The following is a 17,223-nucleotide window of genomic DNA, read 5'->3' on the forward strand; positions in this document are numbered from 1 at the left end:
AGGAATCCCTCAGAAGAAATGGAGTAGCCATCATGGTCAACAAAAGAGTCCGAAATGCAGTACTTGGATGCAATCTCAAAAATGACAGAATGATTTCTGTTCGTCTCCAAGGCAAACCATTCAATATCACAGTTATCCAAGTCTATGCCCCAACCAGTAATGCTGAAGAAGCTGAAGTTGAACAGTTTTATGAAGACCTACAAGACCTTTTAGAACTAACACCCAAAAAAGATGTCCTTTTCATTATAGGGGACTGGAATGCAAAAGTAGAAAGTCAAGAAACACCTGGAGTAACAGGCAAATTTGGCCTTGGAATGCGGAATGAAGCAGGGCAAAGACTAATAGAGTTTTGCCAAGAAAATGCACTGGTCATAGCTAACACCCTCTTCCAACATCACCAGATGGTCAACACCGAAATCAGATTGATTATATTCTCTATAGCCAAAGACGGAGAAGCTCTATACAGTCAACAAAAACAAGACCAGGACCTGACTGTGGCTCAGATCATGAACTCCTTATTACCAAATTCAGACTCAAATTGAAGAAAATAGGGAAAACCACTAGACCATTCAGGTATGACCTAAATCAAATCCCTTATGATTATACAGTGGAAGTGAGAAATAGATTTAAGGGCCTAGATCGGATAGATAGAGTGCCTGATGAACTATGGAATGAGGTTCATGACATTGTACAGGAGACAGGGATCAAGACCATCCCCATGGAAAAGAAATGCAAAAAAAGCAAAATGGCTGTCTAGGGAGGCCTTACAAATAGCTGTGAAAAGAAGAGAGGTGAAAAGCAAAGGAGAGAAGGAAAGATATAAGCATCTGAATGCAGAGTTCCAAAGAATAGCAAGAAGAGATAAGAAGGCCTTTTTCAGCGATCAATGCAAAGAAATAGAGGAAAACAACAGAATGGGAAAGGCTAGCGATCTCTTCAAGAAAATTAGAGATACCAAGGGAACATTTCATGCAAAGATGGGCTCGATAAAGGACAGAAATGGTCTGGACCTAACAGAAGCAGAAGATATTAAGAAGAGGTGGCAAGAATACATGGAAGAACTGTACAAAAAAGATCTTCACGACCCAGATAATCATGATGATGTGATCACTCATCTAGAGCCAGACATCTTGGAATGTGAAGTCAAGTGGGCCTTAGAAAGCATCACTACGAACAAAGCTAGTGGAGGTGACGGAATTCCAGTCGAGCTGTTTCAAATCCTGAAAGATGATGCTGTGAAAGTCCTGCACTCAATATGCCAGCAAATTTGGAAAACTCAGCAGTGGCCACAGGACTGGAAAAGGTCAGTTTTCATTCCAATCCCAAAGAAAAGCAATGCTAAAGAATGCTCAAACTACCACACAATTGCACTCATCTCACATGCTAGTAAAATAATGCTCAAAATTCTCCAAGCCAGGCTTCAGCAATACGTGAACCGTGAAATTCCTGATGTTCAAGCTAATTTTAGAAAAGGCAGAGGAACCAGAGATCAAATTGCCAACATCCACTGGATCATGGAAAAAGCAAGAGAGTTCCAGAAAAACATCTGTTTCTGCTTTATTGACTATGCCAAAGCCTTTGACTGTGTGAATCACAAGAAACTGTGGAAAATTCTGAGAGAGATGGGAATACCAGATCACCTGACCTGCCTCTTGAGAAATCTGTATGCAGGTCAGGAAGCAACAGTTAGAATTGGACATGGAACAACAGACTGGTTCCAAATAGGAAAATAAGTACGTCAAGGCTGTATATTGTCACGCTGCTTATTTAATTTATATGCAGGTACATCATGAGAAACGCTGGACTGGGAGAAACACAAGCTGGAATCAAGATTGCCTGGAGAAATATCAATAACCTCAAATATGCAGATGACACCACCCTTATGGCAGAAAGTGAAGAGGGACTAAAAAGCCTGTTGATGAAAGTGAAAGAGGAGAGTGAAAAAGTTGGCTTAAAGCTCAACATTCAGAAAACTAAGATCATGGCATCCGGTCCCATCACTCCATGAGAAATAGATGGGGAAACAGTGGAAACAGTGTCAGACTTTATTTTGGGGGGCTCCAAAATCACTGCAGATGGTGCCTGCAGCCATGAAATTAAAAGACGCTTACTCCTTGGAAGAAAAGTTATGACCAACCTAGACAGTATATTCAAAAGCGGAGACATTACTTTGCCCACTAAGGTCCGTCTAGTCAAGGCTATGGTTTTTCCTGTGGTCATGTATGGATGTGAGAGTTGGACTGTGAAGAAGGCTGAGCGCCGAAGAATTGATGCTTTTGAACTGTGGTGTTGGAGAAGACTCTTGAGAGTCCCTTGGACTGCAAGGAGATCCAACCAGTCCATTTTGAAGGAGATCAGCCCTGGGATTTCTTTTGGAAGGAATGATGCTAAAGCTGAAACTCCAGTACTTTGGCCACCTCATGAGAAGAGTTGACTCATTGGAAAAGACTCTGTTGCTGGGAAGGATTGGGGGCAGGAGGAGAAGGGGATGACAGAGGATGAGATGGCTGGATGGCATCACGGACTCGATGAACATGAGTCTGAGTGAACTCCGGGAGATGGTGATGGACAGGGAGGCCTGGCGTGCTGTGATTCACGGGGTCGCAAAGAGTTGGACACGACTCAACGACTGAACTGAACTGAACTGAACTGAACTATCCACCCACTCCATCATGGTGTCTCCTTTTCTCTAGAATCCAGAGAACGGCTCCCAGGGCTCTAGGTCTAGAGGGACCTGCACCCTGAATCATCACATGGCAGGGAGAGATGGGGAGAATGGCTAAGGAAAACACCGTCTCATAAAAAAATAAAATCTCTCTCTTGCTCTCAGAGAAAACAATATTCATGGGCAAACTTCCACTGAAACACCTCCTTTCAATACCTCTCAGCCCGGATCTCAGTGTGGGTCACAGATCGACCTGGGACAGCTAGGGAACCTCTCCCTGCCACTGATAGATGAGGACATGCTTTCCAACCCTCTCTTTTCTCCCTGCCTTTAAATGAGTCCCAAGAACTAGATTCGCAGCACCCCCAGCTTCCTGACGCCCAGGGCCTGCTCCTGCTCCCTGAACCCCTGGCCCCCACTCAAGGGCGGACACTTGCTGCTCTTCCCTAGACGTGGGTGGAGGCGGTGTTGTGGGACATGGCGTCCTTCACTGTCCTCCTCAGAGCAGAAGCTGCACCCATCCACTGGAACTACAGAAGGAGGGGGAAGGAATGACTTTGATGCCAAATCAGGCTCCTTTGTAGTCAGCCCGAAGCTGGGTTTACTTTGCCCCTGTAGGAGGACAGTGAAAGGGCATGGAAGGCAAAGGAAAATAAAAACAAAAATTCTGAGAGATTTCCCTGGTGGCTAAGACTTTGTGCTTTCAGTGTAGAGGGTGTGGGTTCGATCCTTGGTGAGAAAGGAAGATCTCTCATGCTGCCAGGTGGAGCATAAAAAAAAAAAAAAATCTCCTGAAATATTTCCTGCATTCAGCAATATCTTCAACTACTTCAGCCGACCTCAGACAAGCACTGCTGCTGGCCTTGCTCAGCAGAGAGGAGGGCTGAGAGTGGATCACCTTGTCCCTGAGGAGTCAGAGGAGACAGACTTATTTTACAACCGGGTTCCACGAGAGCCCCTGGCCAAGCAAGAGAAAGAAAGTGTGGCTTAGGGAAACAGTCACGTTTCTTCCCTCTCTCCTGCCTCACTGCCAGACCAGCTGATCTCCTGATGCTGCGACCCACCTCCAACCCCTGCTCCCTCAAGCTGCCTGGATCAACCTCAGGACATTGCCCTGCACGTCCGGATCTCACCCCAGAAACCACTGACCCACCCGCTCTTCCTCTATAGTCAACCCAAATCAGCCTCCTGACCTGGCCCCACTTACCCTCCTTTAACTGTCTTCTCAACTTTCTAGGCTTGGACAGTCTTGAAACTTCACTTTTACCAAATGGGTAAAATAGAGGAGCTGGGCATGGAAGCAACATTGCCCAATGCCTTGACTTTACACCTATGAAACAGGACTGGGTTTAGATTTCAAGGCAGCGTAAAGGCCGAGGGAGATGCTGATCCACGTCCTCTTAGTCCGCAGGGCAGAGATCATGTCTGACAGGTAAGAGAAGCAGGGAACGTGAACTTGGAGTCAGATATGGGCTCTGAGTCACCACTTTTCATCAGTGCAGCTCTTCTCCATGCTGGGCTTAGGAGAGCGACTCCTGGAACACATGAAAAGGGAGGGGATCAGCTATGGTAAGACCAGGAATAATAACTAGCTGCTTCACAAGGGCTCCTCTGAAACGTCTCCATGACCCCCTCTGACAATTCTGGATGGTCACAGTCTAGGAAACACCCAGAGGATGCATAGAGGTCCCATAATTCCAGGAATGAATCATCAGGGTCTCAGTCTTGAAGGTGGAGAAGGCTTTCCCTTGAGGCTATTCCCTCAAGCCCCACCCATTCACCCAAGCTGTCACCTTCCAATTCCGTGCTCTGCGAGTAACCCACCAACTTTAGGAGTGATGAGTACAGATGGGAGGCTTCTGTAAGCCGCCCCAAACGACAGTCCCCAGCCGATTATCTAGGACTGCAGTCACAACAGATGCTCGCCCGGTCCTTCCTACTGCACAGGCTTCTGGGACATTGACTTATCAGGCTGGAGAAGAGGGAGTGGGGGTTATACTGCCCCCTAGTGGTGCATTTCTGCCAGTTCTTGCTTACCCCTTCTCCCGGCGCCCGCCCCGCTAAACCCAAGGACAATGCCCGCCAAGGTATTGTCTTTGACGTCAGAAGTCTTCCCTGGTGGCTCAGATGGTAAAGCGTCTGCCTGCAATGCGGGACACCCAGGTTCGATCCCTGGGTTGGGAAGATCTCCTGGAGAAGGAAACGGCAACCCACTCTAGTACTCTTGCCTGGCGAATCCCACGGGCGGAGGAGCCTGTAGGCTACAGTCCATGGGGTCGCAAAGAGTCGGACAAGACTGAATGAATTCACTTTCACTTTGACGTCAAAAGTTCGTTGGGAAGTGGCTGGCAAACGTGACACTGTGGAATCCAATATCTATTTCCCCAAGCCAGGAGTAAATCAAGTATGTGTTCACCAAGACTGCCCAAATAAAAACCTGCATGGTTGGGCTCTGGTAATAACATGGAACGTTTGTAATAGTTTTCCATAGTAGCCTTGGGGGTTTCACAGGTGGCATTAGTGGTAAAGAACACGCCTGTCAATGCAGGAGACATAAGAGTCGCAGGTTCAATCCCTGAGTCAGGGGAAGATCCCCTGGAGGAGGGCACAGCAACCCACTCCAGTATTCTTGCCTGGAGAATCCCACAGAGGAGCCTGGTGGGCTACAGCCCATGGGGTCGCAGAGTCAGACACGGCTGAAGTGACTTAGCACACACATCTGCGTCATAGTGTTGACCTCCTAGCCAGGACAGATGTCAGAAACCTTAACCAGCAGGGACCACTCTCTGAAAAATGTCATCTGCCCAGACAGTACAGTGGGCTAGGGGCCTGCAGCTAAAGCTCTGGCTTGGGATGAGGAAGAGCTTGGCAGTGGGGGTGGCTGCAAGAGTGGTCTGTTAAATTTTAACTGCCACCAAGGCTTAGATCTGACTTGTGTGTTCCAAGTGAACAGGAAGGTCAGGAACAGTTTCTTCTAGAATGACCTTTGATGATGGAGGCTCAGGTTCAGAGCAGACTGTCTGGTTTTCCTTGGTGGGTGGACATCAAAGATGTTCACCGAGCTCTGCTAGTGATTCTGGGCGAGACTGGACCCCACCTGACAATTCTGGATGGTCACAGTCTAGGAAACAGCCAGAGGATGCATAGTGGTCCCAAGAAGCTTGTGTTAAGTGTCTAGAAAGCCTCTCTCTGTGTCTCCTCTTCACTTCTAGGGTTTCCAACTCCCAGAGAATGCTGGCAACCCACCAGAGCCCTTCTAGATGTTCCAGACTTCTGGGAATTGGCAGTATTCCCTAGGTTGCTTGGGAGGAGAAGAGGGAGTCTTTGGGTTAAGAGAAGGAGAGAGCCTGCAGGGAGGGTCAGGATTCTTGGGAGACAATCTATTTCCCAGCCATGTTTAGGTCAGGCAAAATTTCCTGAGCTTTAACACATCAGAGCAGGAACCTTATCAATTACTCAATGATTTTCTGATGGCTCCAGATCATGTGAACTGACATATTACCCTCAAACAGATAGGAAGATTGAAAACTCCCTCACTCATTCTACAGGTCACGGCGGGAACCAAGAACCCAGCACGAGAGCAGTAGAGAGCTCCTGTCTCAGAGGCAGTGAAGAGCAGGCGCTGCCCTCTAATCAGGAAGTTCTCCGATTTGATGTTCAGTCGCTCAGTCGTGTCCGACTCTTTGAGACCCCATGGACTGCAGCCTGCCAGGCTTCCTTGTCCTTCACTGTCTTCCGAAGTTTGCTCAAACTCATGTCCATTGAGTCGGTGGTGCCATCCAACCGTCTCATTCTCTGTTCCCTGACACTGCTCATAAATCGCCATCAGAGTCCCGCGGCTGGACTTTGCAGATTCTCGCACGTGCATGCCTTTGCTGCCACTGGCAGTCCCCCTACCTCTCTTCCTACCTACCCTATCTTCTTGGAAGGCCCTTTGCTTTCTCATTCAGTGACATCACTCTTCCCAGCCAATTTGGGTAAGCAGAGTTCCCTCATCTCTGCATTGTAGCGCAGGGTGAAGGCTCCTATTTCCGCACACAACATGTTTGTCCTGGATTAACCGGCTTCTCTCCCCACTCCCATAAAGGCCACTTAAGATCCCAAGCATCTTATAATTTTGATAATATTTGTTATATGAACTTAAAACAAAGACTTCTTGGGAAGTTTTGAATGCATCAAATTAAGAAATGACAGAGAAACTATTACACTGTTTCACAAAATGTAAGCATCTAGATGAGCAACCTATTCTGATACCCCATCTCGCTGCACATACGCTAACACTTACACAACCACCTCTCTGACTCCTGATTCATTTGGGGATATAGTACTATTTAATTCTTTTGCTATCTCTCTTCACACATAGAGAGCAATATAGTAATCCCCTGCCTACAACAGTGTTATTCCCAAAGCAAAGTAGTAGATTCAAAACTTCAGCTCCAGGACTTCCTTGATGGTCCAGCAGCTAAGAATCCATCTTTCAATGCAGGGGACGTGCGTTCAATCCTTGGTGAGGGAACTAAGATCCCACGTGCTGAGGAGCACCTACTAAGGCCCTGTGCTCTGGAGCCGGTACCACCTAGAGAGAAGCTCACATGTTGCAATGAAGATCCCACGCGTCACAGGTAAGGCCCAATGCAGCCAAATAGATAAATAAAATATTTTTAAAAAAGAAAACCAGCTCAGACTTTTGCAGCCAGTCATGGGCTTTCAAATCATAGAATATTTATTATGAAGATAATGGTACTGGACTTTCCTGGTGGTCCGGTGGTTAAGACTTCCCACTTCCATTGTGGGGGCATGGGTTCAATTCCTGGTCCCCTGGTCAGGGAAGTTCCACATGCTGCAAGGTGTGGCCAAAAACAAACCAAAAAAAGATAATGGTAGTGATATCAGCATCGTGGTGGATTGAGATGCATCCTTTGTCTCTCCCCCTCGATCAATAACCAGTTAAATATCCACAGCTCAACAGAGCAGCTCTGCCCAACACAGTCAGGATGCCAGAAAATCCATATATCGGTATATCTAAAGGTAGGTGGGCTGGAATGCAAAGAAGAGCTGGAACCAGGACCACAGCACAGGTGGTGCCCACAGTCCTGGCCCCCAGCCACTCTGGTTGAGCCTGCAGCCCCAGAGAACCCGGTGGCAGCTGAAGAGATGGCCATGTGCCCTTGGGCTCCTGCTGCTGCAGTGCCCACAGACACAGGCCAGTGGGCATCAGCAACAGAGGAGCCTGGGACCCCTGCCTCCAGCCAAGGGGGCATCCACAGTGCTGGTCCTCCACCCACCACCCATAGCAGCGGCTCCCACCAACCCAACAGCACCGCAGATGGCAGAGGTACCCTGATGTCAGCTCCCACTCTTCCCCTAAGCAGCAGAGAGTGACATTCAGGAGATCGTAGCTGCCGTGGAAGTGCCTGCCATCTCTGTGCCCCAGGAGGTGAGGCCAGAGACACAGCAGTGTTCAGGAGCACAGTGGGCTCCACCTGTGACACAGTGCAGACTCACAGCAGAGGCAGTTCCGGTATAAGAAACTGAAAACTTACTATAGCGCTACTCATTGGAAAACAAGGGAGAACCTGCTGTATCGTTGGAATCAAGTTTAAAAACATCTTTAAGGAAAAAAGATGATTGCTACTTGAAATGTGCTGACAAAGGAACCATCAAGCACTATGAAGAACCACATAATACATAAAAAGTAAATGAAAACTTTCCAGAAATTAAAAAAGTCACAGAATATTATGGTCTAACTGATAGAGAATTCAAAATTGCTGTCATGAAATTCAATGAGCTACAAGCTAACTAAGAAGGCAATTCAATGAGCTCAGGAATAAAAGTAATGAGCAGAAGGAGGACCTTACCAAAGAGATTGAAATTCTAAGGGAGAAGCAAGCAGAAATCATTCTGGAGCTGAGGAATTCAGTTAATGAGATGGACAATGCGTTGGAAAGCATCGGCAATAGAGCGGATCATATGGAAGAGAGAATTGGCAAGCTAGAAAATGGAGATCTAGAAGTGGTACTGGTAAAAGAGGAATGAGAATTAAGATCTAAAAAAAAAAAAATGAGGAAAGTTTATGAGAGTTAACTAAATCTTTTAGGAAAGGCAACATTAGGGTAAGTTATCCCAAAAGGAGAAGAGGAGAGGCAGAAGAGAGGAGACAGTTTACTTAAAGAAATAACATCTGAAACTTCCTGAACCTGAGGATACACAAGTCCATGAAACTAAGAGAACACCTAATTGCTTCAGTGCACAAAGACCATCTTCAACACAGATAGTCAAAAGTCGAAGACAAAGAAAGAATGTGAAACGCTGCCAAGGAAAAAAAAAGGATGGTAATCTGATGAATGGGAGATATTTGTAAATGATACATTCAGTACAGTGTTAATATCCAAAATATAGAGAATTATACAACTCAGCAACTCATACAACTTACCAAAACTCAATTAAAAAATGGGCAGAGGATCTGAATAGACAGATTTATCTATCTGAATAGACATTTATTTCTTCAGAGACATACAGATGGCCAACAGGCACATGAAAAGATGTTCAGCATCACTCATCACTAGGGAAATGCAAATCAAAACCACAGTGAGATATTATCTCACACCCATGAATGTGCTATTATCACAGTAGAATGGTTATTATCAAAAAGGGAAGAAATCACAAGTGTTGGCAAGCACGTGGAGAAAACAGAACCCTCCTACAGGGTTGGAATGTAAATTGGCGTAGGCGCAACGGAAAACAGTATGGATATTCCTCAAATAGTTAGGAACTACCATGATTCACTTATCTCACTTTCCCAGAACCCACTTCTGGGTATTTATCCAAAACATACAAAACACTACTTTAAAAAGATATATGCACCCCAGCGTTCATCTTAGCCTTGTTTATGTTAGCCAAGATATAGAAACAGCCTAAGCGCCCATCAGGGGATGAACAGATAAAGAAAATTCTTTATTCTATTATAAAGAATAGATAAAGAAAACTTTTGAGTTGCGTTGCATGAGTGCTCAGTCATGTCTGACTCTTTGTGACCCAATGGACTGCAGCCCCCTAGGCTCCTCTTCCTATGGGATTATACAAGCAAGAATACTGGAGTGGGTTGCCATTTCCTACTACAGGGGATCTTCCTGACCCAGGGATATAACCCAGGTGTCCTGCATTGCAGGCAGATTCTTTCCAGTCTGAACCCCCATGGAAGCCCATTTATATATATGGACATTATATGAACTGTGGTATTGGAGAAGACTCTTGAGAGTCCCTTGGACTGCAAGGAGATCCAACCAGTCCATTCGGAAGGAGATCAGCCCTGGGATTTCTTTGGAAGGAATGATGCTAAAGCTGAAACTCCAGTACTTTGGCCACCTCATGTGAAGAGTTGACTCATTGGAAAAGACTCTGATGCTGGGAGGGATTGGGAGCAGGAGGAGAAGAGGACGACAGAGGATGAGATGGACATGAGTCTGAGTGGACCCCAGGAGTTGGTGATGGACAAGGAGGCCTGGCGTGCTGCGATTCATGGGGTCGCAAAGAGTCGGACACAACTGAGCGGCTGAACTGAACTGAACTGATACACACACACATATATACATTATATATATTAATATAAGTACAATGATATATTATTCAGCCTTTCAAAAAGATGAAATCTTGACATTTGTAACAACATGGATAGATCTTGAGGGTATTACACTGAGAGAAATATCAGATTTAAAAAAACAAATACTGTATGATTTCACTCACAGATGGAATATAAAACAAAACAAAACAAAAATCAATGACAAACCTAACCAGAAACAAACACACAGATACAGAAAACAGTACAGTTGACCCCTGAACAACACAAGTTTGAATTGCATGGGTCCACTTATTCCTAGATTTTTAAAATTAAATACATACCACAGCACTACACAATATTCTGTTGGCTGAATCTCTGGGTGTGGAATCTTCTATAAGGAAGCCTGACTGTAAGGTTGTATGTGGATTTTTGACTGGTGGAGGGTTGACATCCCAACCCTGACATTGTTCAAGGGTCACCTGGAGTAGTTACCAGAGAGGAAGGGGTGGCTAGAGGATGAAATGAGTATAGGGAACCAAGGGTGTGATGATGAATGGAAACTAAATTTTGGGTGTTGAGCATGCTGTAATGTATATAGAAGTAGAAATATAATGCTGTATACATGAAAATTATATTATGTTGTAAAGCAACTAAGTACAGTCTTCGTTGCAGGATAGCATGTGGAATCTTCCTAAACCAGGGATGAAAGCCATGCCCCCTGCACTGGCAGAAATATTCTCAACTGCTGGGCCACCAGAGAAGTCCTAAATTCACCATGATTGAGGGGCTTTAGCCTCCCCTGGTATTGCTGGAAAGATCTCAAAGGCAATAGGGTTTGGGGAGCTGAAACTACTCATTGCACTTCGGGCTCAGTTTGGAGACTGTCCTGAAATATACATGCTCAAGCCCACAGCAGTATGGTCCAACTCAGTGCCTTAGATTCAAAATTCTGTGGGTTGTCAAGTATGGCCATCAGACTGCTGGGGAGGGAGCAGGTCTAATAGAGTAATAATTAATAGTCGATTACTCAACCGTCAACAAATATTAGTCAACAAATAAAATTGCCATCTGATGGATATTGGGAAATTGTCTGAGGTGCTGGAGATACCGCTATGAACAAAAGAGACAAGGAGAGGGGGAAACAGTGCTTCGAAGAAGGATTCAGAGGACTAGTTCAGTTCAGTCACTCAGTCGTGTCCGACTCTTTGCGACCCCATGAACCGCAGCACACCAGGCCTCCCTGTCCATCACCAACTCCCCGAGTCCACCCAAACCCATGTCCATGGGGTCGGTGATGCCATCCAACCATCTCATCCTCTGTCATCTCCTTCTCCTCCTGTCCTCAATCTTTCCCAGCATCAGGGTCTTTTCAAATGAGTTGAGGAAGGGATTTTGATCTAAAATGGAACCAGTTGTCCAAGGAAGACATACAGATGGCTAACAAACACATGGAAAGTTGCTCAACATTGCTCATTATTAGAGAAATGCAAATCAAAACTACAATAAGGTATCACCTCACATGGGTCAAATGGCCATCATCAAAAAACCTACAGACAATAAATGCTGGTGTGGAGAAAAGGGAACCTTCTTGCACTGTTGGTGGGAATGCAAATTGATCCAGTCACTATGGAGAACAGTATGGAGATTCCTTTAAAAAGTAGGAGTAAAACTACCACATAACCCAACAATTCCACTCAGGCGTATAACCTGAATAGACCATAATTGAAAGAGACACCTACACCCCAATGTTCATCGCAGCACTATTTACAATAGCTAGGGCATGGAAGCCACCTAGATGTCCATTGACAGATGAATGGATAAAGAAGTTGTGGTACACGTATACGATGGAATATTACTCAGCCATACAATGAACACATTTGAGTCAGTTCTAATGAGGTTGATGAACCTAGAGCCTATTATACAGAACGAAGTGAGTCAGAAAGAGAAAGAGAAATATCATATATTAACGCCTATATTTGGAATCTAGAATGATGGTACTGATGAGCCTATATGCAGGGCAGCAATGGAGACGCAGGCAGTTTTGTGGGCACAGGGAGGGAAGTGGGGCAAACTGAGGGAGTAGCCTTGAAGCATGCATTACCATATGGAAAATTAGTTAGCCCGTGGAGACTCATTGTATAACTAAGGGAGCTTAAATCCAGGGCTCCATGACAACCTAGAAGGGTGGGATTGCAAGCGAGGTGGGAGGAAGTTTGAAGAGTGAGGGAGGAGACATATGTATACTTACGGCTGATTCATGCTGATGTATGGCGGAAACCAACACAACATTGTAAAGCAGTTGTGCTAAGTCACTTCAGTCGTTTTTGACTCTGTGCGACCCCACAGACTGCAGAGTGCCAGGCTCCTCTGTCCATGGGATTCTCCAGGCAAGAATACTGGAGTGGGTTGCCCTTTCCTTCTCAAGGGGATCTTCCTGACCCAGGGATTGAACCCAGGTCTTCTGCATTGCAGGCAGATTCTTTACCCTCTGACCCACTAGGGAAGCCAATTGTAAAGCAATTATCCTCCAATTAAAAATAAACACATTTTAAAGAATGGAACCAGAGGATAGGTAACAAAGAATCTCATGCGTGCTCCCTGAGAAGTATAGAACTTAATAACTGAGAGACTGATTTTGCATACGTGCCTGATTTACAGAAGATTGAGAATTATCTCCTGATTGATGAACATTCAGCAGGAATCTCTCCCCATCCTCAAGCCAACGAACTTACTGCTTGAACTCTGGCTGGAGTTACCCCTCTTTGCACTTGTTGCCTGTATATACAGCCCACCCCAAGCCCTCAACAGACACGCGTGTGTCTTGCTACAGCATGCCTTTCCCAAATTGCAATTCCCCTGCTATTCCTGAAGAACCTCAATTTCTGGTCATTGAAACTTGCCCCGGTTTCCATCTTTATTTAGGTTGACAGAACAAAGCTAGAACCTGGGTCCTGTGTGTGGGAGGGCCTAGGATAAATTTCACTTTCCTTTTCTTTCTATTGGACTATGGAGATAGCTGGGCTTCCCTGGTAGCACAGTGGTAAAGAGTTCACCTGCAGTGCAGGAGATGTGAGCAGGAGACGTGAGTCAGAGAGATCCCCCAGAGGAGGAAACGGTCAGAGAGATCCCCCAGAGGAGGAAATCCCAGAGGAGGAAATGGTCAGAGAGATCCCCCAGAGGAGGAAATGGTCAGAGAGATCCCCCAGAGGAGGAAATGGTCAAAGAGATCCCCCAGAGGACGAAACGGTCAGAGAGATCCCTCAGAGGAGGAAATGGCAACCCATTCCAGTATTTTTGCCTGGAATACCCCGATCCCTAGGGTCACAAAGGAGTTGGACAACTAAAGAACAACAACAAAATTCTACACTATGGATGTACCGTAGATACGGAGATAGCCACATTTAGCTTATACTGGGTTGGCCCAAAATTTTGTTTGGGTGTTTCTGTAAGCTCGTATGGAAAACCTGAATGAACCTTTTGACCAAACCAATAGTTTGCTTTTTTGTTCCACCTAGGCCAGCCACTCTGTAAAGTCTGATACATTCATTCAGCCCTGAAAGATGGTATTGTTGGAATAAAGGAACTGGGCCTTCATACATTAACTCCTTTATTGAGGTCCACTTTATGGAAGAAGTCTCATATCAGCTTAAAACAGTGCTCCTATATATTGTGCCTTCAAATGGCAGCTCTAACTACATACGTAACCTTACCAAAGCATCTTAACTTCCTGTACTTCATAAGGTTGCAGTGAGAATAAAATGAGGTACTGAGTGTCAAGGGCTTAGAGCAACAACTGGCGTGAGAAAATGCTCATTATATGCTGAATGCTAAAATTAAGCTTATAGCAAACTTTTATTACATCAAGGAGGATGGTGGTGAAGGAGTCCCAGAGGCTGAACAGTATTCAGTGAACCAGGGCCTATTGTGGAAACAAGACAGCACTGAGACGCAGTTATAGGATTAAACTACATTAGGAGAGAGGATAAGACTAACTCTCCTTTGTTACTGTTGTCTAGTCACTAAGTTGTGTCCTGCTCTTGCGACCCCATGGACTGTGGCCCACCAGGCTCCTCTGTCCATGGGACTTCTCAGGCAAGAATACTGGATTGAGTTGCTACTGCCTTCTCCAGGGAATCTTCCCGACCCAGGGATCGAACCCTTGTCTCTGCATTGGCAGGCGGATTCTTGATCACTGAGCCTCCAGGGAAGCCCCAAGTCTCCTTTATTCTCAAATATGTTTGCAAGAGGAGCCCTGTGAATACAGAGTTTGCAGAAAGTTCAGAAACAGAACTTGGAGAGGAGTACTTTGAATTGCCACTGGATCAAACTGCTCAAATGTGGGAACATGTTCTCTCTTGAGCCGGGGGGCAGCCAAGTGTGAGAAAACCTCCAGGCCTGTGTTGCTCACTGCCTGTGGCTTCAAAGCAGTCAGTGCCTCAGGGTAGATGATGGCGAGTATTCAACAGCCCTAGAATAGAAACTTGGTTTCATGGGTGGTATCAGAGAGAGTACATTTAGCTTCTGGCCACCTATGGGAAAAAAACTCAAAATATCTTTGCTTATATACTACAGTTAGATAAACTATGGCTGAGGCCATGCAAATAGGAACATACAAAGTTGGGAAATTCAGGACTCGAGAAGATTTCTCAGGCTTTTAACAGCAAAACATTACTGTATGACTCAGGGAACTCAAACCAGGGCCCTGTGACAACCTAGAGGGATGGGATGGGTTGGGAGGTTGGAGGGAGTCTCACAAGGGAGGGGACATATGTATACCTATGGCTGATCCATGTTGATGTTTGGCAGAAACCAACACAATATTGTAATTATCCTTTAATTAAATAAATTTTAAAAATTATTGTCGAAGCTTAGATTTCGTAAGATATAAGAGGAGGTCTTAGAAAACTCTCACTGCTTGCTATAGTTAATTCAAGAGGAAGAAGATAGAAGAAGCACTATGTTGGTTGGTAGGAGAAGCTTGAAGGCTCTCAAGCTGACATTCTGAACCAAACCCAGCCTAGCTGAGAGGCACTGAAGCCCAGCAACCCAAGTCCCCCATGCAGTGGTAGAGGCTTCTGAGACTGGGAAAAGTGGTACCAGGCCAAGTTCTGTTGTATTTTATTTATTTATTTATTTTGGCCGTGCAGCATGTGGGATCTTGGCTCTTGGACCAGGGATCTGACCCGCACCCCCTGGAGTAGAAGCATCGAGTCTTAACCACTGGACTGTCAGGGAAGTCCCGTTTTATCTTTTATGTGATTTTTTACTTTTGCCTCCTGCAGGAGCCAACCTGACCCCATTGCATCCTGGGTAAGCCTCTGTCCAGGAATAAAACAAGATTTGGTATGAAACAGAAGAAAGCTAAAATAATGTAGTAATACGCAGTGTGTGTGTGTGTGTGTGTGTGTGTGTGTGTGTGTGTGTGTGAGCATGGTGTTGTGTCCAACTCTTTGGGACCCCAAGGACTGTAGCCCACCAGGCTCCTCTGTCCATGGGATTCTCCAGACAAGAATACTGGAGTGGGTTGAGATTTTTTCCTCCAGGGGACCCAGGGATGGAAACTGCATCTCCTGCATTAACAGGAGTGTTCTTTACCATTAGCGCCACCTGGGAAGCGCTGTAATAAGCAGGATTTTATATTTTTAAAACATATTTTGCAACAAGACAATAGCCTAGTAAGCCATGGAATTACTCTGAGGAGTTTCCCAAATTCCTTTCCCTTCTGTTTATGGTGGAACCTGGGAGACACCCGTGGGATGATTCTCTTTACAGTGTGAAGGGTATGCCCAGTCTCCCCAGTCCCCTGCATCAGCTTGACCCTAGGATAAGGCAAAGGTGGGGGTGGCGGAGGAGAGGGAGCAAAATATCAGAGTCTCACAGGCAGCGAAAAGAGGTAATTGATTTGGATTACAAGGGAATTTAGGTTGTTACTACACGATGACGGCATGAAGAGCTTTTTTGAAAACCATAGGATACGCTGGAACATCTTTAGTACTCTCTTGTCCAGTAGTCTTCAATAAAAACCTGTAATGATGCTGTAAGGACAAAACCACCTAGAGTTCAGATCACACAGGATTGAAGGCTGGAATGTGCCATCAGGTCAAGAGCCCCGTCCAGCTGAGACATGGGCGGAAGTGAGCGAAGGCGGAGCAGGCAGTGTGAATGCAGCTGTGACTGTCATCTTCGGCCTCATGTCCTGTTACAAAAGTGGGGACTGCGTCAAGGATTTTACCTTGCTTGATCGTTTCAAGTCTCTCCCTTGACTCCCACTAGAAAGAGCCCTGAAAGTTGAACTTGAAAGTTGTTAGCCGCTTGGTTGTGCCCAGCTCTTTTTGACCCCCATGGACTGTATCCACCAGGCTCCTCTGTCCAGGCAAGAATACTGGAGTGGGTAGCCATTCCCTTCTCCAGGGGATCTTCCTGACGCGGGTACTGGCCTATATCTCCTGCACAGATTGAACATGTGCATTGCAGGCAGAATTTTTTTTTAAACCACTGAGCCACCTGGAAGTCCAGGAAGAGCCCTGGGTGGTAGCTATTTCCTAGATTTTGGTGAGAATATGACTGAATTGCTATCATCTCCCAAGGTTGCAATGGGAAGTTTTTAATTTCCTGTGCTGGGAATGTAGTTCCCACCTAAATGAAAGAAAACGGGTGTGGAGATCAATTCTCTGTCCTTTTCCACTCTGCTCTATGACCCACTGGAGATTCTTTTCTTTTTTCCTCTCGTTTCCACAATTCTTTCTTTGACAACAATAGACAATCATGGTAATAGGTCTTTCGTTGTTGTTGTCTATATTTATCGTATAAAATTTTCACCTAGGTCTTATTCTGTTCATTTCTTCAAGGTGGAAAATGGAAATAGGAATAATATCCCAAGATGCGGTAAACCAAGAGAAAATTCTCTCCAAGATTAGAGCGACGTTATCTGGCTGTAAGGAAGCCTAATAAGGGCAATTCACACACCACATGCACCATCACTCAGAGGTACCAAAACGTA

The sequence above is a fragment of the Ovis aries genome, chromosome 21, assembly GCF_016772045.2.
Source record: "Ovis aries strain OAR_USU_Benz2616 breed Rambouillet chromosome 21, ARS-UI_Ramb_v3.0, whole genome shotgun sequence".
NCBI classification, from domain to species: Eukaryota; Metazoa; Chordata; class Mammalia; order Artiodactyla; family Bovidae; genus Ovis; species Ovis aries.